Source organism: Hyperoodon ampullatus (genome assembly GCF_949752795.1).
Source record: "Hyperoodon ampullatus genome assembly, chromosome: 2".
NCBI lineage: Eukaryota > Metazoa > Chordata > Mammalia > Artiodactyla > Ziphiidae > Hyperoodon > Hyperoodon ampullatus.
Genome location: NC_136915.1, coordinates 78,593,767 through 78,620,479, shown reverse-complemented (window position 1 = coordinate 78,620,479; position 26,713 = coordinate 78,593,767).

The window sequence follows — 26,713 nt, the reverse complement described above, 5'->3', positions numbered from 1 at the left end:
TGACTTGAAATAACATTACTACTATGTGTCAGGCCTTGTGCAAAGCCAGGGATTTTCACAAATGTATAGTCATCCCTTGGTACCCACAGGGGACTGGTTCCAGTACCCCTGCAGATACCAAATCTGCAGTTGTTCAAGTCCCTTATATAAAATGGCTTAGTATTTCTACATAACCTACACACTTCCTCCTGTATACTTTAAATCATCTCTAGTTTACTTATAATACCTAATACAATGTAAATGCCATGTGTAATAAATAGCTGCCAGCACAGCAAATTCAAGTTTTGCTTTTGGAAACTTTCTGGAATTTTTCTCCCATATATTTTCAGTCCACAGTTGGTTGAATCTGCAGACGAGGAACCCATGGATATAAAGGGCCAGTCAACTGTAATCATGTTCTTTCTTTCTCCTCCTCCCTTTGTTCCTTTCTTCCCTAAGTCCCTTTTTTTCTTTTTCCAAATTTACTCTCATTATTTTGCGTAGTCGCCTTGGATTTCCTCCTCGAATACTCACGGTGAGCAAGTACAGGGATAGCATTTCCTGATTCGTTTTCCCCCATTCTATAAACCCTGCTTATCCCATGAGGTGTGCTATCTCAGCAAAAAGACAGCGATCATATTGACTTATCCTTGGCCATGTATCCACCCTAGGTGACCAGCATCAGTGCCTTTAAATTCCCTGAATTTAAACAGTTGTTCTAAACCATCTCCTCTATGTCATTCCTTTTGCTGTCTGCTGCAGCCTAGAACAGGGGTTCCCAACCCCCAGACCACGGACTGGTACCGGTCCACGGCCTGTCAGGATCCGGGCCACACAGCAAGAGGGGAGCAGTGGGTGAGCGAGAAAAGCTTCAACTGCCGCTCCCCATCGTTTGCATTACCGTCTGAACCATGCCCCAATGCCGTCCATGGAAAAATTGTCTCCCATAAAACTGGTCCCTGGTGCCAGAAATGCTGGGGACTGCTGGTCTAGAACATATCTTGATCAAAATCCTCTCGGTTTGGTTTCCTTTGCTTGGCTCTGTGCTCATCCCCCTTGGTCTAGGTAGACATTTTGGCTTCTCCGGCTTCTACCCTTATTAACTAGATAGATTCTAGGTGCTTGAGCGCAAACTGCAAACCCTTTGGACTCTCCCCTTTTGGGGTCACTCTGGGAAACTACTAGAGATATAGTTAACCTATACCCCCAGAATATTTTTCCAGCACTATCTTACCTGGTTAATTAAGGGCTTGCTACTGTCCCCAGGTTTAGGGGGTTAAAGTTGAATAATGTGTCAAACATTTTTGCCTCAATCTGGAATGTCTATTATTTTTCCACCATGTTGAGCTGGCTCTTGTCTGTGTATTCTAAAGTCATTGCATCGTTTCTCTATTTTTCTAGTGAGGGTTAAGTATTTTTATGTATACGATTTGTATCTTATACACACAAAGATTTCATTGTCCAAGATCCTGCATCTTCACAGGGATTAGACTTGGAGGTGGTAGAAACAACCTACAATTTTTGGACTGAGATAGTATGGGGACCTGCATGCTTCTAGTTCTTCCATCTCCATTTCTAGTGCTAGTATCCACAGACTAGGAGAGAACAAGAATGTTTACCCATACCAGAAAGGTAAACTTCTGGCGACTCTTCAAGATGCTACAGGTTAAAAGGGGACATCAGAAGTAACAGCCAGGGCACCTAACTTTTTTGTTAGTTCATCGTAAGAGATTTAGCAAGTAGGAATAGAACAACAAATATTACTAACTCGCAGTTTCAAGGATCCAGTGAGTCACATCGTGTGGGGAGCTCACCACCATCAATATCCATAGCAAGCACCTGTTGTATACACAGCACTCTGCTGAAGATGAAGAGTCTTATAAAATACAGTTCTTTCTTTCCAAGAGCTTATGATGAGTCTAAAAGAGACCACTACAGGCTTAAATGATAGAAACTACCATATAAGACTTGTTTGGACAGTAGCACTGCGGGTGTTCCAAAGACAGTACAATAATTGAAACTGAGACGAAGTAGAACTTTACTTAAAGACATGGCTAGCTTCACGCATGTGTGACCTGTGCAGTCTCATGGGACCTCTCACTTGGTTTAATTCTCTGCTGTCACTACCTTGAAACTCTTAATAATTTAATCTTTGAATATGTTCTGTAAGTGAAGCCCTAAGGGAGAATGGAACAGGCACATGAACAGGGAATTTATGTGCAACATGTACGTCCATCTGTCCTCGCCACCCCATTCACACTTGGAATTCATAATGCCCTGTGAGAATACAATTCTGGCGGACCTACAATATGGGGGTGGGGGGTGTTAGGGGAGACTCAAAGCAAGTACAAGGTCAATGTGTTGCATCCATGACTGTAAGCAAAGGAGAGGGGACGCCTGACATGCCCTAGAGGCCAGGATTTTCATTCCTTCAGAATTTGCTTCAAACATAGAACACAGAAGAAGGGATGGAGTTCTAAGAAATGCAAACGATCAAGGAATCATATGATATCCTTTCTTACCTGTGTTATGTCCATGTGTTAGCCATCCACTTAAGCTGAAAGTGATGACACAGAAGGAAAGGAAGTGATAGGGCAAGCCATAGTTCCTTTTTTTTCCAGTACTTCCCTATTCATCAGTAAACTGAAAGCAGCATGTTGGTGAATGCGTGTGTATAAGGAAGTGTGCTAAAAACAGATGACATATTTTTGTGCACCACTTCCACTCTTTTGGTAGCAAAATACATAGGCATGTACAAACTACAAAATAAAAATTGTACAATTTCAGTAATTCTGTATACAATTTAAATGCTTTTGTATTTACATTTAAAACTGGTGTTGCACAATATAAAGATGAACAGTAAAATTCACGCTAATAATTTAGAATCTTAATTTTTATTTACTTAGAATGACATTAAATAGAAAATAAAAAAACATCATGACAATTGGAGGGAGAGACCACAAAAGAAAGAAAAAAGTTTTATAATTTCATATGTTTAAATGGTATTTGTTTCCTGTTTTTTGAACAAGGGTATCCACATTTTCATGTGTAATTGACTTGCAGTAAGGTGTAGGGCCAGGCAAATAAAGTTTTTCTCAAAATGCTAAAGAGTTACTTATAACATTAGTTGTCTCCTAAATCATATTTAGACTCCTGATTTTTCTTTGTAAGTTCCTTATAAACACTTCTGTTAATTTCCATCCATTTCTATTCTCTCCCTGTCCACACCCTGGGTTGCTGAGGGTTCTCAGTGCCAACCCAGCAAGCATCTCAATGGCTCCTTTGTGGAACTCGCCTCTTCTACCTCTTAAGTCACGTATCCCACCCTTTCTACTGGGCACAACCTCATTGAACCATCTGATTACTCCTACTTCTCCTTTCTCTCATTACAAAAAGATGGGGATTTCTCAGTCTCACTCCACCTCATCTTCACTACAGATCCACCAAAAGAGAGGGGGAAGTAATTTACAACTATATAACACTATACACACATAGAGCATGGTTATTAAAGTCATTTTAATTATGTTAATAACAGTTACTACTTCTTTAGGGATTACTATAGCCTGGCAGTGTTCGAAACCTTTGCATGTATTAATGCACTCATATTCTCACAACAACACAGAGACGTTAAGTAACTTGTTAAACAGTTAATACGTGGTGGACGTGGGATTCCACCCCAGCAATCCCCCATTTTACCATCCTAAGGAAAGATGTGGAAAGTCTCACGATTCCATACATTAGTATACACTCATACTGATCAATTAACATGCACTTATGAAGACTCTGCTTCCATATACCCAAGAGCAAGGGGGAAGCAGAACCCCCAAATTTTCGTACTGACAATTACCTGCCAGAAAAATCCACTCACTGTTTGCCTCTATGTTTTTGTCCAGTTCAGCTTTTTTTTTTTTTTTTTTTTTTTTGCTGTACTCAGGCCTCTCACTGTTGTGGCCTCTCCCGTTGCGGAGCACAGGCTCTGGACGCGCAGGCTCAGTGGCCATGGCTCACGGGCCTAGATGCTCCGCGGCATGTGGGATCCTCCCGGACTGGGGCACGAACCCGTGTCCCCTGCATCGGCAGGCGGACTCTCAACCACTGCGCCACCAGGGAAGCCCCAGTTCAGCTTTGTTTTTTTTAATTTTGAAGAACAGACCTTCTCTGGGAAGTCAGATTTTACTTTGATATTTCCACCCAAGACTGGAACTCGGAGAACGTACATGCCTTTGCTCTCTCCCACAGATGCTTGCTTGAGCCAAGCTGTGTGACCACCAGCCTAGGAGACTGCACTGCAATCCTTTTGGAACTTCCTACAGGACCACCCAGAAGCTGCAGCTGGTGCTGAGTACGGTGGCCGCCTGTTTACATGAGAATGTGAGCTGAAGGAAGTGGACAGTACCTGCTTTCTGCTGTCAGCCAAGGACTCGATTCCTGTGGAAAGATCTGATGTGTAAACTAGAAATATTCAAAGGTTTTAGGCCCCAACTATTTTCCAGACATGGGAAAAAACTGGGGCCGAAAGGAGTTTCTCCCAGGATGCTGACAGCTGCCCCGGCCCAGCAGAACCAGCTGTAGGTCTGGGAACGTGGGTCAGACAGACTCCAAATGTGCTGATCCTCAGATAGACCACGTTGAAAGAGCCATTTTCTCATACAAAGACTTTCCATTGAATCATATCCTATGCACTATCTCTGGCTTCTCAGAGAGGAACAACACTGAACTTGTAAAGAAAACAAAAAGTGTCCTTAAAACCCTGGCCCATATCTTTTGCGGATAGCCGAGTTCATGCCTAGCCGCCCCAGGAAGGCATTTGGCAATAGTCACAGAAGAAAGCTTTTCTGTCCTGTTGAATAACAGTGTCCCGAAGAGCTATCTTGCAGGGTGAGGGGTACCTGTGGAAGCAAGGCAGAGCTTTATAGAGCTGTTAGCGACACCTTTACAGCATACTTTAGGCGGCAGATTTTTCGCTGAACAGGTTATCTTACTTCTACGTTTCTGGAAATCAAATACTTCTTTACAATTTTGTTTTGGAACTCTTCAGAGGGCTCACAATTTAAAGAATTTCTAACATCTACTTCCACAGTAAATTCAGATTTTCAAAGATCAAGTTGCCTTAAGTTGAGGGGGACCTGTATCAACAGCTTTGTCCCTTCAGTTTTGTCCTTTTACCAGGGCCACGTCTCACCATCTGGACTCCATGAGGCTAACAGGCCCTGGGAAGGAGGAAGGAGCAGGCAAGTCACCTGGAGACAAAGCCTACAGGCCAACGAGACCTCTCCTCTGTTGAAGGCATAAAGCATAGTCTTTGTAGACTGAGCCTTGAGAAGAAAAGCACACTCAGTTTTATTGAACTGGTATTATGCACCAGGCATTTAATTGCACAATAGCCCCAAGAGGGAAGACGATAATGAGATAACACTTAATGAGCACCCACTAGCCAATGGGCAGAAGCTAGTAGCTTCATTTTTAAATGTATTGTTTCACTTAGTCTTTATAATTAGGGTTGCCATAGTTAGCAAATTAAAATCTTGTTAACATCTAGTTACACTTGAATTTCAGATAAGTAACAAATACTTTTCAGTATAAGTATGTCCCATACAATATTTGGGATATACTTATACTTAAAATGCAGTTTTCTAGCTGAAATTCATATTTAAGAGGGGGTTTTATATTTTATTGTCAACCCTATTTAGAAGAATCCTAAGAAGTAGGAATTATTATTCCCATCCTATAATTGAGGAAACTAAGACTCAGCGACATTAAGAAATTTGTCCAAGATGGTAGGTAAAGGCAGAGGAGTTGGGATAACCATCTACTTCTGTTTGATTTAAACTCCTATACTATCAGCAACTGTATCATACAGTCTCCTCATCCAGGCTAATAAATAGAGTCAGTTTTTATTCAGCCAAATAAGCTGCCTCAAGGGAAAGAGCTAACTTCAATCTTAAATACTAGATATTTATTAATCATCTACCTAGTCCAAAGCCCCATGTTAGGGTTGGAGAGAAGAAAAGTTGCATATGAGGTTAATTTAAGAACCAGGGCCTGCCCTCACAGGAAAATATAATGTAGTGGAGAAGATGAAAGAGAGAGAAGGGGAGGGAGGCAGGGGAGAGGGGAAAATGCTAAACATGTTTCCAGTCAGTTTCAAGTTTTTAAACAGGAACATTGGCATTATAGTTGATTCTGCTTTAAAATCTTAAGGTCTGCTGTAGAGAGCCTTTGTGGTAGGGAGGTGGGGTCCTTAGTGTCACCAAGAAGCAAGATTCCTGGGCTTCCCTGGTGGCGCAGTGGTTGAGAGTCCACCTGCCGATGCAGGGGACTCCGGTTCATGCCCCGGTCCGGGAAGATCCCACATGCCGCGGAGCGGCTGGGCCCGTGAGCCATGGCCGCTGAGCCTGCGTGTCCGGAGCCTGTGCTCTGCAATGGGAGAGGCCACAACAGTGAGAGGCCTGCGTACCACAAAAAAAAAAAAAAAAAAAAAGAGGCAAGATTCCTCCTTATAAGAGATCAGCATCTGCCTCCTCATGGTGTCCCCAGTGGCTTGAGTCCATGCCTCCAGATTACACAGGGACTTTCAGGGATTGACGGTGGTTTGGCTGTCACATTGCTTACCTCACCGATACCAGGGTCACCCTGGCAAAGCTGTCCAGTGGAGGCTGCCCCTTCCCTCCATCAGCACTTTAAAACTTGCCCATACTGCCAGCTTATGTGAAGAAGATAACCAAAAGATATTTAAAAAAAAAAAAAGTCAGACTTCAAGAAAGCAAGCATTAGAAACTCAAAGAAATTAGAATCATCACAAAATAATATCGGAGTTCTTCCTCAAGCGCTGTGTCAGATGTTTTATAAGTTTTATTCCTAAACGTCACAAAAAAACAGTAAGGTAGGAATTGCTATCTCTACCTTACAGATCAGAACACTGAGGCTCAAAGAGGGTAAGGGACATGCAGAAGGTCACATAGCCAGTATGAAGCACTACCTGCTCTGAACCATGCTTTTCGTAGAGCATCGAGTTCCCTTCTTAAAACAAAGGGAATGGAACCTTTTCCCCTGCAGACAGACAGGGAAATTCACCACTAAACAGCAAGCAGAAAGAGATGATGTTTAGGGCCTTGGTGAAAAGAAACAGTACTGAATCAAATACCATTCTCTCTTATCTCTTAATTGAAGCCGGGGGTACCCATTTCCGTTTTTGTAGCCAACATCAAAAATAGAAATCAGCATGGCACAAATGTATACCTAATGTGTAATTTATGGTATGATTCCCTTTCCCTATATCATTTTACAAAGTAGAAAAGATTTGGGGGGCTTCCCTGGTGGCGCAGTGGTTGAGAGTCCGCCTGCCGATGCAGGGGACACGGGTTTGTGCCCCGGTCTGGGAGGATCCCACATGCTGCGGAGCGGCTGGGCCCGTGAGCTATGGCCGCTGAGCCTGCGCGTCCGGAGCCTGTGCTCCGCAACGGGAGAGGCCACAACAGTGAGAGGCCTGCGTACCGCAAAAAAAAAAAAAAAAAGATTTGGGAAGAGAAACTTAGAAATGGACACAAAAAAGCTTATATTTTGATAGTAAGGGCCTTTTTAAAGTTGAAGTTCTGTTTTTGATAAGAAAAAGCTTTTAAGAATGCTTTTTATATAGCATTGTATATCTGTATTCTTCGTCAATTCCTTCCTTCACTTTGCCTCTCTTATACTACAATGCTAACTTTTCCTTCATATTTTCCCAATGGTTAACATTCTGCTTCTGAAAATTATCCATTAAAATTTTATCAATTTTGTATTTTGGTGAGACAGTATGAGGAAATGCCATTGTGAAATTAGATTTTTCTTTGACATCAGGCGCCCAGTCAGCAATCCAATCCCATGTGTTTCTATTGAGACATTAGGGTTTGATATAATTTTGGGCAGAAAACATTTTAAAAATGAAACAATTGAATTTTCTAGATGGTCTTGGGGACCACTTAGCTTAAGAGAATACACTTCCAAATCAAAAGACTTTCAATCATTTTAAATATTATTTGGATGATATTTGCTCTGTGTGTAGTAGCCGTTTGAATTTGTATTGAATGTTTGACTGGCTCATGCACACATAGATGATGTATGAAATTATTATTTCATATTTTTCTAGTGTTTGCATTGCAAGTGACATCTGGCTGACAGGAACTTGGAGAAATGGGATACGAAGTGAATGCTGCAGTTACCACAAGCATCATATTTATCAAAAGGTTTAAGGTTGGTCTGTCTTTGTTTAACATATGAAACTTGGAACAGTGACTGGGAAGCACTGTGTTTTTGTGTTGCCTGCATGTTTTAACTGAGTTGTTTAGGAAAAGAGCAGTCAAAGAATAAACACTAATTGTATTATTTGCTCTGCTCATGAAACTAAATATTATACATTCTAATTTTAAGAAAACACACTTAAATTAGATTTGATATAATTTCCATACATTTTGCCTGTATTCAGAGAATTTACAGACTTCATGTTAGACAAGCACGCATATTGAGCACTAGTCATCATTATTCAGAAAAGGCAATGTGGGAGAAAAAAAAACTCAACTGCGTTTTTAGTTTTATTTTCTAATTTGTGAACGTGCAAAATTGAAGGAAGACATGTGAAAACATGTAGTACAGTGTTTGCAAGCTCTGACTCTGCTGAAATACACATATATAAATATATACATTTTCCTATTCTGCCTTTTCATGGAGGTCATGGCACCAACTACGAATTTAGTCATGAGAAATAGCATTCATTTTACAAAAATTTATGAACCTACAATGGACTCTGTACTAGCAGGGTACTGGAGAAAACTGGAGAAATGCAGAGGAATCAAAAAATCCCTGCTATTAAAAAACTCACAGTCAGGTAACAGAGGAGGTCAATATGAAAACCAAGTTCAACATAGGGGTATAGATACCATGAGAAAAGTGTGGAAGCATTGACAAAGTAGGGGCGAAATGTGTCAGTGGTCCATCTACCAAAGACAGTTTAGGAAACAGAAAATGCATTATAGAGGACATTATGAAAGGCTTTCAGATATAAAAGTAAGATATACTCATTTTTTGAAAATTTGCAAATTTCAGGAAATTAGAAAGATGGCAAAAATCATCCTTGTTATTATTATCTAAAGACAAATATTGTCAGCTAGCTTCTACCATTTCCCTCCATTCTTTTCTTGATATATATATATATATATATTTTTAGTTTTGAAAGCATTGTGATAATACTGCAAATACATATTAAAAAAGAAATTAGATGTTGCATTCCAAAAAAGTCAACATCATTGTTGAATTCATTTCCATGTTATTTCAAGCTCTTCCTATATATGTTATTGTTAATGACTGAATAATAGTCCAATTGATAGTTAATGTCATAAACTAGCCATTACTCTATTAGGTTATTTGGTTTGTTTTCTAACTTCCTCAATCAACAATAAGTTCATGACTTCTAAGAAAAAAGAATTCAGGAGAAGAGAAAGAAATCTTCAGTGGTGGGGTCCCTGGTACCAGCATAAGGCATGAAAAAGGTAAGTAACATTTATTCAGCAACTGTTACAGTACTAGGTACTTTACCTGTACTATTTTGTTTATTGTCACCAGAACCCTGATTCAAGCATGGTATAGTAGAAATAGACTGGATTCACTTGGAGCTGAGTTCACATTTATTTCCCAACTTTGTCCAGCTGTGTGATTTCCAGAAAATCAGTTATAATCTCTCTGATTTTTGGCTTCCTCACTTATAAATTGGGGCAGTACTAGCATTCATTCATTTAACAAGAGCTTATTAGGCTCACAGGTTGTATAAGGTATCTTGCTAGGCATAGGGGACATAAGGTCAATATGATGTGTCTCATGTCTTTGAGGGGCTGACATCCTAGTGGAAGAGTCAGATATGGAAATGGGCTGACAGGTCTCAGAAGAACACAGATGAGAAAAGAATGCATTCTTCCTGGTGGAGCAACATTTGGTCTGGATACTAAGTAATGAGAAGCAGGTTTCCACTTGCCTTTCTTCGACAATAACATTCATCTTCTGCTATCCAAGCAATCATATGGTCAGTGTGGTGCATATCTGCTCTCGTCCCTGCCCTGAAGAAGCTTACCAACTAGTATCAGCCCTAATGCCCAGAAGAATGTGGCTTCTGTTTTATAGACTTGCACACTGATTTATTTAAGAAGTGATTGTGTTGGTTTGGGAGTGATTGGTTTCTACCAGAGTCCTTCCTTCTAAGAGATGTGTCTGACCTTGTAAACAGAGGGTCCTGTTGACCCATCAAGGACTATCTTTATTTATTTATTTTTTTACATCTTTATTGGAGTATAATTGCTTTACAATGGTGTGTTAGTTCCTGCTTTATAACAAAGTGAATCAGTTATACATATACATATGTTCCCATATCTCTTCCCTCTTGCGGTGGGAGGGAGGGAGAGGCAAGGACCATCTTCTGACACTGTATTTTGAAAGGCTCATTAATCTGAATAAAACTGTTACTAAAATATCTGTGTTTTACAAAAAGAGAATGATATTAAGCAATATGCAGACATACTTTATAATCAGATTTATACCTACACGTATTAAGTCCCTCCCTGCTTAAAATTCCCAAATCTAAAATTAAAGCTAGAATACTCAGACCTAATGGCAAGTTTTTAGACTTTCATAATCCAGCAATTTAAAATGCCTCAGATACCATTAAAGTTGTCACTGGAACTAGGAAGGTAATTTTAGCAAAATTTCTTTCCTTTTCCCCTCAAAATTTTACCCAAAAGTGTATCTGAAGGTTCACCAAATATGGAAAAGTAAATATATTTTCAAATTTCACTAATTAGCTCCAATTTTAAAATAAAGTAATCTATAACTCCTGTCTTCTGTTTTAAACCAATGGTGTATCAGTTAGCTGCTGTCATAAAACTACCACATAACAATCCACTCCACGATTCAGTGGCTTAAAACAAGCATTTATTTAGCTTCTGAGTATCAAATTAACTGGGATTTGGCTTGTCTAGACTGGTCATGGCTAGTGGTGGCCCTGTTCCATGTGTTGCTTATCCTCTTTTCAGCACCTGTGGATAGGTGGAGGCATACCCTTCTCATGGCAATGGCAGAGTCATGAAAGACTGAGTTCAAATGCTTTTTAAATTTCTGCTTACATCACATCTGCTCACATCCTAATGGTAAGTCACTTAGCTAAGCTGAGTCAAGGCTTGGAAGAGCACTGCAGAGTTACATGTCAAACAGCAAAGATACAGGGAGTGGTGAAGAATTTGGGCCATTCACACAATCTATCTCCCCAATGGTCATAGCACTTTTCTGCAAAAAAGAATGAAGTTACATTCAATAGATTTTTATTTTTAATTATTATTTAAAGCTTTCTATATTCCAGGCACTGACTTATCTTCTCCTTACCTTCCTGCAATCTTACAAAAAACATTTCAACATCCCTATCATGCAGGTAATTGAGGCTGGGGGATGTTTGAATAAAATGCTTAACCTTCTGGTCAGAGGTCTAGTCTGGAATTAAATCCTGTCTGTGGGCCTTGTCTTCTATTCTTTCTGCTATGGGAAGCTGCCTCAATATAAAATTTCAATTGTAAATTTTCAGAACGGGAAGGAATTTTTGAACTCATCTAATTTCTTTATTTTGTAGAGGGAAACAACCACAGTCCAGAGGGATGACTTCTATATTTTTATCTTACTAATTAATAGAAAATCCAGGGACGAGAATCTGAGTCTCTTGAGTTCTCATTTTCTCCATTTTTTTATACAAGCTTTTTCACTGTATGCAAATTTACTGGATGCCTCCTATGTGCCTGGCACTGTGTTGACCCAGTTCTCTGTTGCTAAAATCATATTCTGATTACAGAAATGAAGAGAAATAGAAGATTGTTTGAGTACCTACTACGTGATACAATGGGTGTCCGTGTTTTCCTAAAATTTACCAAAAACTGAAATTCTAAACTCCTGCATCAGTCTATTTCAACCCAAGTATAAGACAGATTTTCTCTTTGGCACTGACCCATTCTACATGTCATAGAAGCCAAGTTGGTCTGGGAGGCCACAGGAGCCAGGCAGGCAGTCCAAGACTCACCGCTGCCATTGAAGGTGGGCACCTTCCTCGACTTTGGCAGCTGGGTAACAACACTAAAACCATACAGCTGCCAGGTCTCAACTTAATTAGAGCTGACCTTAAGATGGATTTTGCAAACCACTCAAATAGATCTCTCTGTTTGGAAAGTTTTCAAAGTAAAAAAGGAGAAAACAATAAAATGCCTCCAATTTGCAATCCCTCCCTCTGAGATTTGCTACGTGCAGCCCCCCTGCTCTCCCCAGCACTGAGTCATTATCCCCAGAGGGTCCTTCAAGCCTAAGGCTGATGGGAAGCAAGCAGAATATGACTTAGAGCTGCTTGTGTGAGATCACAACTGCCCTCCCCATTTTGCTGGGCCCACTGTATTAGCTGCTGGAGGACAGGAAGGGTAGGGAGGAAAACCTGGAAGCAAATCTTCCTGAGTACGAGAGGTATCAAAACAAGTCGTGGCATTTCCCTTCCAAAAAAGAAAGTGCCACTTGCACCTAGGCTAGGGCCTGGCACATAGTAGGTGCTTGATAAATATTTGTTGAATGAATGAATGACTATCTTTCTAGTGTTATTTCTTGTCTAGTTTTGGTTCACTTGATCTGGGGGAAATCTGTTTGCCCAGGGCCCTGGTATTGCATAGAAGTTAATGGTTTGGACTCTGTATTCAGTTACTGAGCTCATGGGTATGAGGGTTTATTGTGTTCCAGGCATCAAGGATTTGACAGTTAGCAAACCACATGTAATTACTACTTTCATGGAGCTTACAGTCTAATGAGATAAGTCACACACGAGTTTTGAATTTTGACTCTGACACTTACTAGCTCTTTGTTGACAGGTTATTTATATCTGTGTGTCTCAGTGTACTCATATGTCAAAGAAAGTATAATCATAGAACCTAATTAAATGAATATATACATATATATATATATAAAGCACTTGGAATATTGTCTGACTTTTAAAAAGCACTATGTAAATGTCTGTGATTACCTCATATATTACTGTGAGGATTAAATGTGAAAATGCATGTAAATAGCCGAGTCTGATGCTGGCATGTATTGAGACTTCATAAATGGTAAATATTATTATTTCCCATTATAAGGAGCTTTATTGCAATTCTAAACTTGATGTAGGGGAGGTGGGAAGTAGTAAGAACTGTGCTGGCGGGAGAGTATAGCTGGGTCAACTGCAACTAAAACTCTAATCTGTGTTCTGATTCTCAGGCAAATACTTTGAGCAACACACACACGCACACACCGCTTACGGCACGTTTAAGGACACAGTTAAGAGAAGAGGTGCCTGTGTCCCTAAATTAAATGTTCCTAAAAGCTGAAATCCATTTTTTCCTGGATTCACCCTCATTGCCACAGTTATTCTACTTGGCCCTGCTGGAATGCAGCTGGAGAGAATTTCCCAGAAATATCAGGAGAAGATGCCATGCCAGCTAGGGTGCCTCTGGGGATGGGGGGAAGCAGGGACAGCTTCTCTCTGCTCTTGGAGGATTCTCCCCCAGCCTCAGAGCCTGTCAACATCTGTACAATGATGTATTTTCCTTCACACTTATGTCCCTTTCCTGTATCAAGTGTTTCTTACTCTGTATTGCCCTGGTCCTTTGGATCCAATGAAACTATTAGAGATCTGCCATTAATCATTCTTAATTTTATTCCCTTCTTCCTTTCCCACTGGATTTCTACGAGAGCCTCTCCTCCTGTACATAATCACTCCAACCTGTTATTTTTCCTTCTCTGAGGGTTTCTCCCTCCATTTGAATAGCTCACTCATAAACAGCATCATTGAGACTCAAGATAAGTAGATGTATAAGTGCCTCTGTACTTGAGGCTTCCCATCTGGGCAAATCCTCATCCTCCGCTGAAGCATGTCTATGACTTAAGTTTCCACATCCCTCTTCAGCAGCCGAGGAATGTCTGCTCTCTCCTCTCCCCTCCCCTTGCACACCAGCAGATGTGGCACCCACAGAATCACTCCTAGGCCTCCAAACAGCCCAAGTCAGCCACTCGCCCAGCATACACCTCTGCTGACAATGCAGGAGAGTGGTGATCAGGACACAGGAGGAGCAGAGGAGCCAATAAGAACATTCGAACACACATCTGAAGGGTCACGGCATGAAAGAACGACTTGCTCACGGTCAGCACGCATAAGAAAAGTTATTATAAGCAAGATTCCAAAGAGCTGTTCTCTGTTTTCACAGGAAACAGAAGGTGAAAAAAAGCAGCCTTATATTGTAGCAGGAGAGAGTTTTGCTAAACATACAGTTGAAGCACTTGACTTTGGAGCTGAATAATCCCAGAAACAAGCAACCAAGTAAGTTCCTGAAAGCTGTGTTATAAAATGAAAGATAATCATTTATTTTGAGTGGTTTAGAAAGAGACTTTCCTAGAGATGAGGTTGGGAGTGGGGAGGGCTTCAACTCGACAAATACATATAATCTTAGAACTGGAAGGGGCGTGGAGGGCCCACACCACCTGTTTCACGGAAGAGGCACAGAATACGTTTGCCCCAAGTTCCAAGGCTACTTAATGTTTGATACTCTAGGCTTTTTAATGCCAGGTCCAGTGCTCTTTTTGGAGCCCCAATTTAACTTAGAGGTCACATCCCACTTTGAGTTTTTGGGGGTTTTTTTAGGAGAAGCAGGAGGAAGAGGAAGATAAAAACAAAGAACAAAAAAGGATGGGTGGTTGATTTACCATTATGGATCCTGGTAAATCCAGGATGTGTTAAGGATAATCTCCCCTTGCCCGGGAGAAGGAACAGTGAATAGTCACAGGTAACCATTAATCCTGAAGCTGCTTACTAAACCAGGGCCTGCGAAGACCTGCAGCTATCTCTTCATTTTGTTGTTTAAAGGAATGGGTTCCACAGGCAGAGACAGAGCTGTGCTGAAGAGCGACACTTACCATCGGCTCCTCCAAACACATTCTGTGGGAGGGCGTGGGATTTCACAGCAGTGAGAGCAAAACTATTCACAGCGGTACCATATGCTCCCCACCATCAGGAGTGGTGGTACTGGTCACTGGACTTGGCAGGCAAATCAACTGAATGGAAATTCTGAAGACCACAGTAGGAGTTTTCTCTTTGTGGGTTTTGGATGGTAAAATCTTCAAGCTGTTCCACAGGGAGAAATCAGAGTGAAAAATAATTCTACACAAATCACGTGCGTAGGTGTGTGTGTGTGTGTGTGTGTGTGTGTGTGTGTGTGTGTGTGTGAAAGAGCATGAGTGTGTGTTACTTGCAGAAAAGTGAAGGGGAAACGAAGGCTCAGCATTTATCTTGTACTATCCTACAGAAGTAGGAGTGCTAATGCTGAACGCAAGAGGGAAAAGACTGAGAAAGTGAAAGATGGAGAAGGATTATTTTTAGTATAAATTCCATGTTTTCAGTTTTTTCTCTAAGAAAAAATGTAAGATTGAGAATTTCCCAAATGCCAAGACCATTTAATAGCAGAATTACAACAGATGAGAAATGCAGCACTTTTTAAAGCTTGTCCTTTCTCTGTTATTAACTTTGTTCTTTCAGTTGTGCCAGAGAAAGCACAAGAGATAGAAATTGGCAGAAATATGGGTCTGCAGAACAGAAATTCAACCTAAATGAAAATACCATGAAAACCTCCAGCAAAAAAAAAGTCTTTTGTTAAACAGCATAACTTTTATCATCAAGAAAAGGTTTATTTGAATGAAAAGTAAAATTTCGGACAGTCTATTGTCTGATCGTTAGTAATTCTGTGCACGTATGGGCTATTTTCTATTTCCAAAGTGGTTTGCAATCATTAGTTAATCCACTCAGCATGCTTAGTCTAAATTGTGTTATATGTGTATAATAGATAAGGATTGTTGTTGGAGAGAGGCAGCATGACACAGCCGGCTGAGGAATGAACTGGAAACTCAGAGGCTGGAAGTCTTCATCTTAACCACCCGGTTAGTCTGCAGTGGGAGCTGAGCCCATCCCACAGGACTTCAAAACAAGGATTCAACTTGTTTAAGAACTAAATATATATATTACATAAAATTTTTTTCCAACAATTTTTGGTATTCTTGGAGTTTTAATTTTCCATTAAGTCCCTTTGTCATCATGTGGGCCCAGTCTCAGTTTTCGCCATAGAGAAAATATATTTTAAAAGGCCAGTCTGTGTAAATAACTCTATTGAGGGGCAACACAGTGGTTACTAAGGGCACATGTCAATGCTAACCAATGTCCTTTTCAACATGAGGAAACAGTCTGGAGAGTTTAAATGTACTGGAACAAATTGGTGATGTAATTTTCCTTTCTTTTCTTTTTGGGCATCAACACTAGTCTATACAGTTGGTCCTCCATATCCTAGGGTTCCACATCCATGGAGTCAACCAACCGTGGATAGAAAGTATTTGAAAAAATATTTCTGAGGCTTCCATAAAGCAAAACTTGAATTTTCTGTACACCAGCAACTATTTAGCTATTTACATAGCATTTACATTGTATTTACAACTATTTACATAGCATTTACATTGTATTAGGTATTATAAGTAATCTAGAGATGAGTTAAAGTATATGGGAGGATGTGTGTGGGTTATATGTAAATACTATGTCATTTTATATAAGAGACTTGAGCATCTGAGGATTTTGGTATTTGAAGGGGGTCCTGGAACCATTCCCTGTAATGTTACCTGAGGTTTGCCAGCTTTAATTTTTCTCTTGGTAAGAAGAATCCTCTAAGCAAGACTGTTGCTTTTAAGTGTTCTAATGTAATTTTTCAAAGATGAACCAATGCTTTTGCCCAGCAGAGCTTGTCCACATCATGTTTGGATTACAACGGTGTAGCTTTCCTTTATTTTCATTTGTTTGCTCCCACCCTATCCAAATACATTAATATGTGGTTCAGATAATGTATTCCATATGTTTAATTAGCCATTACATGAAATATAGGAAGGTGTGGCTTTTAAAATGCATTCTCCATTTTCTCCCAGTTTCCTAAATTTTAGCTTACATTTTCTGGTGGCTTTTTGTTGTTATTTTTTGTTGTTTTTTTAAAAAATCTTTTCATTATAAAGAATCTGTTCAGACTAAATTTGTCTAACAACTTCAAGTTTTAGATTTTCTTTGGATAATAAAATTTCAGTTCTGTCTATAGACAGATTAAATTAATTCTGTCCTACTTTACCCAATGTGTATAATGAGTCATCGCTCAATTAATGGACACACATAATAAAATATTACTTAAATAAACTGTGTTAAGGAGTTCTCTTTTATAAAGTTTCTGGATTTTTAAAATTATATTTAAATGTCCATATTTTCCCAATTTCTGCTCAAATAGTTTCCTTGGTAAGATTGTAATTTCTTGCAGGATGCCTAATATGTCTTAACCGTGTCCTGATGTCAAGAAAAGAAAATGACCAGCACTTCATTTGGAGACTATTCAGAAATTCTTTACTTGAACTAATTGATTACCAGTAACAACGGCCCCGAAACACCGCCACAGAACACATGGCTAGCCTTGGGGTGATTCACTATGGTGTCACTGGGAGAGATTATGAAGCCCAGGGTTGCAACGGTGCCAGTTCATGCCTTTTCAGTGAGAAAGCACTCAGGTTCCACAGAGTGTTAATCTGGCCACAGAATGGGAGACGGCTAAGTCTGACTGGAATGTCTGGCTGCTGGTTGGCAGACATAGCCCTTTCTTCACCTTGGATCTGCTGGGTTAAGGATGCTTTCATAGTAATTTTCCAATGTCTTCCTTGATCAGTCGACTGCAGCATTTTATCATTTTGCAGATTTTGTTTTCTTCATGGGTTATTACTTCCACTGAACTGCACTTAACATCTATTAGCTTAGGTCTCCAGAAGATCAAAGTCCCTCTGTATCTGATTATTCTGTTCTTTGTAATTTGCGTCTCCCCCTCACCCTACCTGCCTGCCCACCAATCCAGGGGCTTACACGTTTACAGATTTGGTTTCAGTGTCTTCCCCTAAATTGTTTATAGACATAAAAGCATCATAAAGAGGACATTGTGTCTCTTGAAGGAGAATAAGAGAGGGAAAAAAGTGAAGACAGCAATAGTACTTCTTGTGTTATTTCTATCTCAGTATGAGTCTTTTAAAACTCATGCTTAAATATTTTTTTCTTTTTGAAACAGGGTGGGTGAGGGTGGGAAGGAGGGAGGGAAGGAGCGAGAGAGAAGTGCTAATGTCATAGCAGCTAAATTCCTGTTGAGATTTATTCTCTTTTCTAAATCATTCACTCTCCTCCCCTCCTTTCCTTCCAAATCCCTGTCCTGTCTCCCCAGTTTTAGTTAAAAACATTAGCATTGTCTTTTTTGGGAACCTGTTCATAGGGCCAACATTCCATTCATTTTATGGTTTACTGTTAACCTTAATGACTAGGTTCTAATGGAGGATTTTATTTCCTTTCTGAACCTCTAGTAAACAATAATCATCCTCTAAATTTGGTCTCACAGCTGTGATGTACTGAAGATCCTCTATCAAATGTCAACTCCTTCTCAACAACAGACCAAAACTGGACAGATCAGGGCATTTGCATGAGCCCTAGAAGGAATATTTTTAGAAGCTACACAAGAGGCCCAGTACACATCTATCAGCAGACATGAAGTGGGTGCTTGTGAGTTGAGACAGGTATTAAAAACTCAGACTACATCTGGCAGCTGAAAAAAAATTAACTCAGAGGAGATTTGAATCTGAGGAGATTATTGAAATAAAGACCTGGAGCTTTTTTTGAAAGGATATTTCAGAACACTATTCTCCACGGTGAATAAAAGAAACCAAAGCAAGAGGGAGAAGAAAGAGAGACAGAGAAAGTGTGAGCTAGAGCATGGTTTCTCAAACTTGAATGTGTGTACAGATCACATGGTGACCTCGTTAAAATGGAGACTCTGAACCCTAATGCTGAGGTGGAAAATGAGAATTTAACCTGCTCCCAAGTGACTCAGATGCTGATGATCCAGGCCACAGTTGAGCAAAAAGAATGTTTCCCCAAGATCCATAGCTTGTCTGAAACTGCAGAAGGCCCCTCACTCTACCTAGCACAAGGGACCGTCTCCTTGAGAGGTATTAGTCTTTGAGGAGGGATGCTGAGGAACTCTAGAGCAATGGTTCTCAGACTTTCTTGCATATTATAATCCCCTGGAAGCTTTAAAAAATTCCCAATGCTCAGGCCACACCCCACATCAATTAAACCAGAATCTCTAGAAATGATACCCAGGCATCGGCATTTTAACAAGTTCTCTAGGCGATTCCAATGTGCAGCCAAGTTTGAGACCCAATTAAAAAATAATAGGGTTTCCCTGGTGGCGCAGTGGCTGAGAGTCCGTCTGCCGATGCAGGGGACGCAGATTCTTGCCCCAGTCCGGGAAGATCCCACGTGCCGTGGAGCAGCTAAACCCATGAGCTATGAACGCTGATCCTGTGCGTCCGGAGCCTGTGCTCTGCAACGGGAGAGGCCACAAAAGTGAGAGACCCGCGTACCGCAAAAAAAATAATAAATAATAATAATAATAATAATATTAACTAAAATAATAACCACGGCCAACATGTGTTGGCTGCTTCTACACAAGTATGGGGCATGGTGATCAATACATACAATTTTTTTTCATTGAATCATCAAATAAATCCCTTTTACAGGCCAGAAAACTGAGGCAGAGGTTATGTAGCTTGCTCTCAGCTAAAAAGCTGACAGAGCTGCTGTTAGAAAACAAGAGAAACATCATGTGTGCATGAGCAGGTGATGGAGCCTGGAGAACTCGCCAGGGAATTACATGTGCACGTGAGTCCAAGTGTTCTTTTACTTGCATTTCGGATTTTTAACCAACAGTTAGTGGTGCCATGTTTAAAAGCCTTTCCCCCTCTCTGCTGCCCCCCCCCACCCTCAAAGGCCCAAGCCTACCTTTCTGAATCATTCATTGCCTTTCCTCACTCTGGGCATGCTCGAGGCCCTAGACTTTGGAGATAAGGTTAACAGCCTTCAGTTGCTGGCTCCTGGGGCCATCTTGACTCCAGGTAGGTGCTGCTTTGTCTCCTTTCAGAGTTTCCTTTGGCCTCTCTTGCCCCTAACTGAGCAGCAGGGGGAGCTATGGCTATCAGAAAAAAACATCCTGTAAAACTGCCCCTAAATAGATAGGATTTTTATATTCTTTCCTGAAAGAAAATCTTCCTAGCAGCTCTTCTCCCTAAAGCTAACGCCAACTGTCCCAAATTCCACAGGCCAGGTCAACAGCCCATTTGGGCATGATGATGGCAAAATTCAGAGAGGCTCTCATGAGGCCCAGAGACAACTGAGAAGGGGCCGCACGGGTACAACAGTGAGTGTAATCAGGTGGCTGATCAATCTGGAAAGGAGCCATAGTCAACTGCATCTTTCTGAATGATGTTCCTCAATCAGAATGGACTGAGCAACTATAATAAAATGTATGAAATATAACATAAGCTTTCTTTTTTAACTCTGATCAGTGATTGGAATAGAAATTTTTGTATCAGTCCTCAGTTTTCCCAACTTTAAATGGGTATATTTTCAGGTCAATATATGTTCATTTAACTCAGGCTGTATCTGTGTCAGAGGACAGAGTGTTGGGTGAGGAGTAGGACTCCCCAAGACAACACTATTAGGTCAAAACAGCTTGAGGGAAATTTGAAAAATCCCAGAGAGAGAGAATTCTCCCTCAGTTCACTACAGAGCAAGGTACCAATTTACCCTGAACCATAAATTCAGAGAGGCTGCTTCCCAAGCCTGAGAGCCTTTTCAAAATGGCTGTGGCCCAGACCCTTAGATGGTGATATTCTCATAGGAGATCAAGGCATGTTACTCTAACCAAATTAGGATGGCTCAGTAGGACTGGAAGCTAAATATACCAACTCATTACATAAGAAACTCCTGCTTTCCCAACTACCCTGCAGTTGTGCTCCTACTTCACCCTCCTTTCTCAACCCTGACCTAGGAAATCACAGGGAGATGGGTGATGAGTATCCAGTGTCATTTTCCATTCACAAGCAGAATCTCTTCAGAATTCCTGTCCTACCCCAGATTCTGGAGTATTTAAGTATTTTCTCTGGTTAGAAGTGAAGGTTGATGGAAACAGAACCTTTCCTATTAAACAGATTTTGGCAACTATGATGCTAGGGACCTTTAATGTGTTGCCATGAGTTAATGAAACACTTGGAAAATTGATATGTAAACTTCATGAAAGGCATCATAGTGTCTCTGAAATGGATTTTCAGAGCATGATCTATATGGCTTTGAGCCACTGGAGCAAGTGCTAGCAGAGTGATGTGAAAATATAGTCGGTGCTCATCAGCCTTAATTTCACTTAATGTATTGTTCACAAATGTGCCCTAATTGTGTGTGAGCTTGCTTCTCTTCTCCTGGATGCACTCAATTCTAGTAAAGGAACTGGGCAATTACATTGCAGGCAGACAGATTAGTAGTGGCACAAATGCATGAAAAAATACACAGACAAGGCTTTGCTCTGTAGTCAGAGCCTCCCTGGTAATCCTCCTGTGTCCGTAAATTGAGTTGCCAGTTCACTTATACAGTACCAGCTAAGGAGTCTGCTTCTCCTCAACGAGCTGCATCTGAGAGGCTCCATGTTACTCTAGCTGCGAGAATTACATGCTCCACCCCTGCCTGGCTGAATCTACCCGGGATCCTGAGCCAGACAGGGACATCTGAAAACAAACACAATCCCTACCTGAGAAAATATTTTACAGGAGAAAAGGGAAGTGACAGTCTTGCTCTAAAAAGCTGACCTTTTAAAAAAGGATTTTTTTCTTTTTGAGTCTCATGGACTACAGAGGCTTCCATAATGGTGAAGTCTCAAAGGGAAGGTGGCCTGTAGTTGGAGAGACTTTCCAGCCGAAGCACAGTTCAAGCTCACAATTCACGGGATCAGAGGTCAAGGAGGAAAGGGCATGCAGGTGGGTGGTCAGACCTGGGAGCTGTCCCTCCTCTCTAGGAATAGAAACTGCAATTCTGCATGTTTTGTTTCTAGGTTAAAAAAAAAAAAAGCAGTGGGCAGTTTTGCCTGAATGTCCTAATAAGCTGCCTGAGGCATATAAGCATAAATGATAAACCTTGTTAGATGATAAGCTGAAAAGGAAAATTGAGACCTTATTCAAATTTGTTGGTGAAAACACACTTGCACCCTTCCTGCCCTCTTGTGAGTGGAGGAAGAAACTCCCAGGGAAGCAGTAGAGGATTGGTGCACATCAGAGGGGCCAACCAATTCAGGAATCAGGAACACATTCAACTGTACTGACCTTTTACTCCTGTGTCCCCAAATGCTGGATCAGAATTTTTTCAAAGACGTCACAAAAATAAGCAATTTGATTTTTCTTTCCTGGGCTTAGTCTCTCCCCATCATACCCCACAGTGAATAAGTCTGAAGGGGCGGAGCTAAACTATATTTCTTCAGGAATGAGCTCCCACCCCACTTTCATGGATACATCTTTCTCTTTTTCTCCTTCTTTACTTGTGCTTTTTATTCATTGCTAGGTCTACCTGCTAGCTAAAGAAATCAGATTTCTCTATAGCTCACCTTCTGGGGTGGACCAGCTTTTCACAAATTTGGACCAAAGAAATTACTCAAAAGCTCCCACCATACTTGAAGCAAACTCCCAAGTGGTGGCTGCCTTTGCAGAGTTTCAGCTCCAGCCTAAACTTCGATGCTTTTCTTCTAGAGAAATGATTCACTTGCCCGCTTTTGATGGTGCTCTGTTTAGCAGGTGTGACAGACGCTGTTGATTTGCTCACTCAACGCCTATTCCCAACCCCCTCCTTTCTTGCCCCTTTCACTGTGGAATCAGGCAAAGCTCTAAGGTGCTTTCCTACTCACATTCCCAGCTTCCCTGGAATCTGAACAGGGATGGGAATGGGTGCAGTACTATTGATGGGAGCCCAAGGCAGTCATGGCACTGCTTCTGGGAAAGTGATTTTCTTCCTGAAAAATGGGAGAAGTAAGCCTATCACCAACGCTTCTTTTTTCCTGCTGGGTGTCATGATGCTTGTAGGTACAGCTGCTATGCTATCCAGCAATAAGAAATGCTAAGGACATCGGAGTGGAAAGATAGAAGGAACTTGGGCCGTTGATGACATGGCTGAGTTACCATAGCTGCATGCATCTTGTATGGATGTCCTGGATTGCCTATCTGCCAGTTTCTTGTTATGTTACAAAAAAACAAAAAAACAAAATTGAAGTCAGAAATATCAGATATCCTGTTACTTACAAAAATGAATATATTCCTAAATAGAATAAATAACAGAGCAACCAAACCCAAATTAACACCCATACCCCACCCCACCACCAAGAAAATCTCTGTCCCACTGAGTTCCAAACCTTGTTTTAGGAGAAGTTATTTACATGATCAGTCATGTTGCCATATTCTTATTTTTGCCATTTTACAGATAGGGTAACTAAAGGCTGAGGATCTAAAGCAGCCTTACCAAGGTCACACAGTAAGCCACTAAAAGCTGGGGAATAAAGCCAAGAGCTCTGTAATCCCAGTCGAGGTCTCCTCTGCTCTGTCTCTCCCCCTCAGCTGGGAAAATGTCAAAGGATTTATCAAAAACAGCCTGAAGCTAGATTAAGTATGTTAATACCCAAAGCACTTAATTACTAATACAGTTTAAGGTACATTAACCTAATTGGAAACTTTCTGCATATGGCATAGGTTTTTTTTTTTTTCCCCTGAAAAAATTAATAGTATTTTGTTCAAACTTTTCTACTAGCCCATCTCACCTTTATGTGCTATTATTGGTTTTCAAATTTAGAAAGAATATCGCAGCCAAGAGTTGAATTAATGTTATTTCCTCCTATAAAAGGAGGATAAATAAAATAAAAAATGTGAGAAAAAGGAAAGATAAAATTGTATCTGATAATTGCATGTCTCACCCACCCAGCAGGGAAGTTGGCAGGATGCCATCATCAGATCCCAGGGTCATCCATGGCCCCTCCCCTCCCTCACATCCACGTCCAATCAGCACCACATCCTACTGTATATAACTATTTCTCACCATCCCCCTGCTACATCTTTAGGCCAGGCCCTTGACTTTCTCCTCTAGATTACTGTGACGGCCATCTAGCCAGTCTTTTGTCTGGTTGCAGTCTGTTCCCCATGCTGCAGTTGGAGAGATCCTTATAAAATGCAAATCAGATCTGTCGACCCTCCAGTGATTCCCCATAGCCCTCAGGATAAGTCCAAACTCCTTACTCTGACTTCAAATGCTTTTCATTATCTGGTTTCTGTCTAGTTCTCCAGTCTTACACTGGATGCTCCAGCTATATCGAACCACTCGCAGTTTCTCAGACTGGCTTTTCCTCCCTTCTGAGCCTTTGCAGAAACTGACCTCTGCTGGGAGTTTCCTCCTTCCTGGTCTTCCTTTCCTTTCTTCCCCCCAATTTCCAAGCTAACTCCTAATCATCTTCCAATGCCCAAGCACCACTTGTTCTGGAATCCTCCCCTGACCACCTCCTCCTCAGACTGGGGTAAGGGCTTCTCCAATGTGTTCCCATGGCAACACGGCCTAAAATACACTGAGATAACACTGAAATTATTTGCTTATATGTCTGTCTTCCTGGGGGCATCTTGAGAACAGAGAATGTATTTTGTTCATCTTTGCATCATCAGTGCCTAACAGCACAGAGGTGCTTACAAAACAGAAACTCAGTAAAAAGTAATTGTTGAATGATTAAAAAACAAGCAAACTGTTGGTTAAATGAATGCAAAAACAAGCAAACTGTTCGTGGGAATGTAAAGTGGCACAACCACTATAGAAAATGATATGTGGTTCCTCAGAAAATTAAAAATAGAATTACCACATGACCCAACAATCCCACTTCTGGGTATATATACAAAAGCAATGGAATCACTACCTCGAAGAGATATCAAAAAAAGATAGAAGAAAGAACAAGCAAACTAACCTTGTATTAAGGACTATGCAAAAGACTAATAAGCAGGTAGCCACACAATAAGAAAACTGGGGCGAGGTGGGCAGGAAAGATGAAGTCATAGAGAACATGTTCATCCTGCACTCAGTAAGGAAAGCACAGGGTCTGACATCCAACCCACTGGGTCCCAGGTTGCTCTCAGTTACAAAATCCAAATGGGGAAAACTGGCAGATCTAGAAGCTGCCCCACACTGTCTGAGAAGGAGTGGATGGAGGAGATTCCTGCGGATCCTTAAAAGCCTCATGGAGGAGGAGTGTAGGCTCCTGTCTCTCTTTCCCTCTTCCTCGCCTCTCCATCACTCCTTCCTGTTAATGCCGTTATCCTAATGTTTGTAGAACCAAACCAGAGGAGGCTCCAGAATCTACTTCTCCTTTATAAGGCAGATAACTTCATAAATTATCCACACACATAACCTGTAGAAGCTAAAGCTGACACTTCCCACTAGCACAATATGTATGAAGAAGAAGTAAGTGGGGAACTGAGGACATTTCTCTGCACTCTCTTCTAATGCACCTTGTTACTTTTAAGTAATGAAGTAGTTGTCATGGTACTGGTGTTAGCCTTCAGCCGCCACTAGCTTAACCACACAATGGTGGCCTGTGTGGAAATACCACAGGTCTTGAGACCTTCAGGGTCTAAGGCCTTTATTCATGACGTAATTATGACAGCTGATTAGGCTACCCTTGATTCTTTCCACACCTGTGAGGATGGCAGCCTGTGGGCATGGGAGCCTGTGGAAACCACACTTCTGAGAGGTTGACCTCAGCATCAGGAAAGGTATGCATTGCACTTCCAAAGAAACAGGTCAACTGCCTTTGAGAGATCAGTGATCTGGAGCTGGCTTCTGAGCTCAAGGGAGGAATCCCTATTAAAGTGACTCAATGGACACAACAAGTAGCTGTGTATGGGTTTGGGACAAACATCTTCTGTATGTGTTTACATTGTCCATTGTGGCTCCTGATTTGAGTGGCCACAGCCAACTTGGAACAAGAGTTGGGGTCGTGGAGAGGTGCTTTCCTACCAATATCCCCAAAGACTGAGATGTGATCAAAAGGAATGTTCAGAAGACCTTTCAAAACAATATAAAAATGAAATAGCAACAGAAGTGACAGCTCCAGGGGTATGCAAAGTCCTCTAGCCTGGAACTTTCGGAGGTCTTGCATCTCATTGGATCAATAAACATTTATTGTGGGTTTAGTATATGCAGGACATGACCTCTGTGCTGTGGATACTGTGAAGTGAATAACACAGCCCCTGCCTTGAGGAGCTGCCCCTCTAATGTGGGTGATAAGAAATTTCCCCAATAAACTCACATACTGAGTGAAAAAATACTACATCAGTGGGACAAACAAACATAAAAGGAGTCAGAAAAAGAGGAATGCACTGCCAGCCAGGATGACGTGGAAGGCTTTCTGGAAGCCCAGCCAGTTGCTAGGTCCTGCTGGAGTGACGAGTGAGCAGAGGTCCTCATCCCCTCCTGCTCTCCCCACACTCCCCACCTGCTGCACTCCGGACTGAGGTCTCAGCTGCTGTCATATTGAAAATTCCCCAGATAGACACTAACGAACATGTGGAAACAATAACCAGCTTTTAATAACTTACTTAATGGCATTGAGGGGACTTGGGGAACCCTGCTACCTTTTCTTTGCCTGTAGGACCCAAACATTTCTATTCTCCACTCTTACCTGAGGAAAAGTCTCAGTCTTCTCTCACGTGAGGCCTTTCC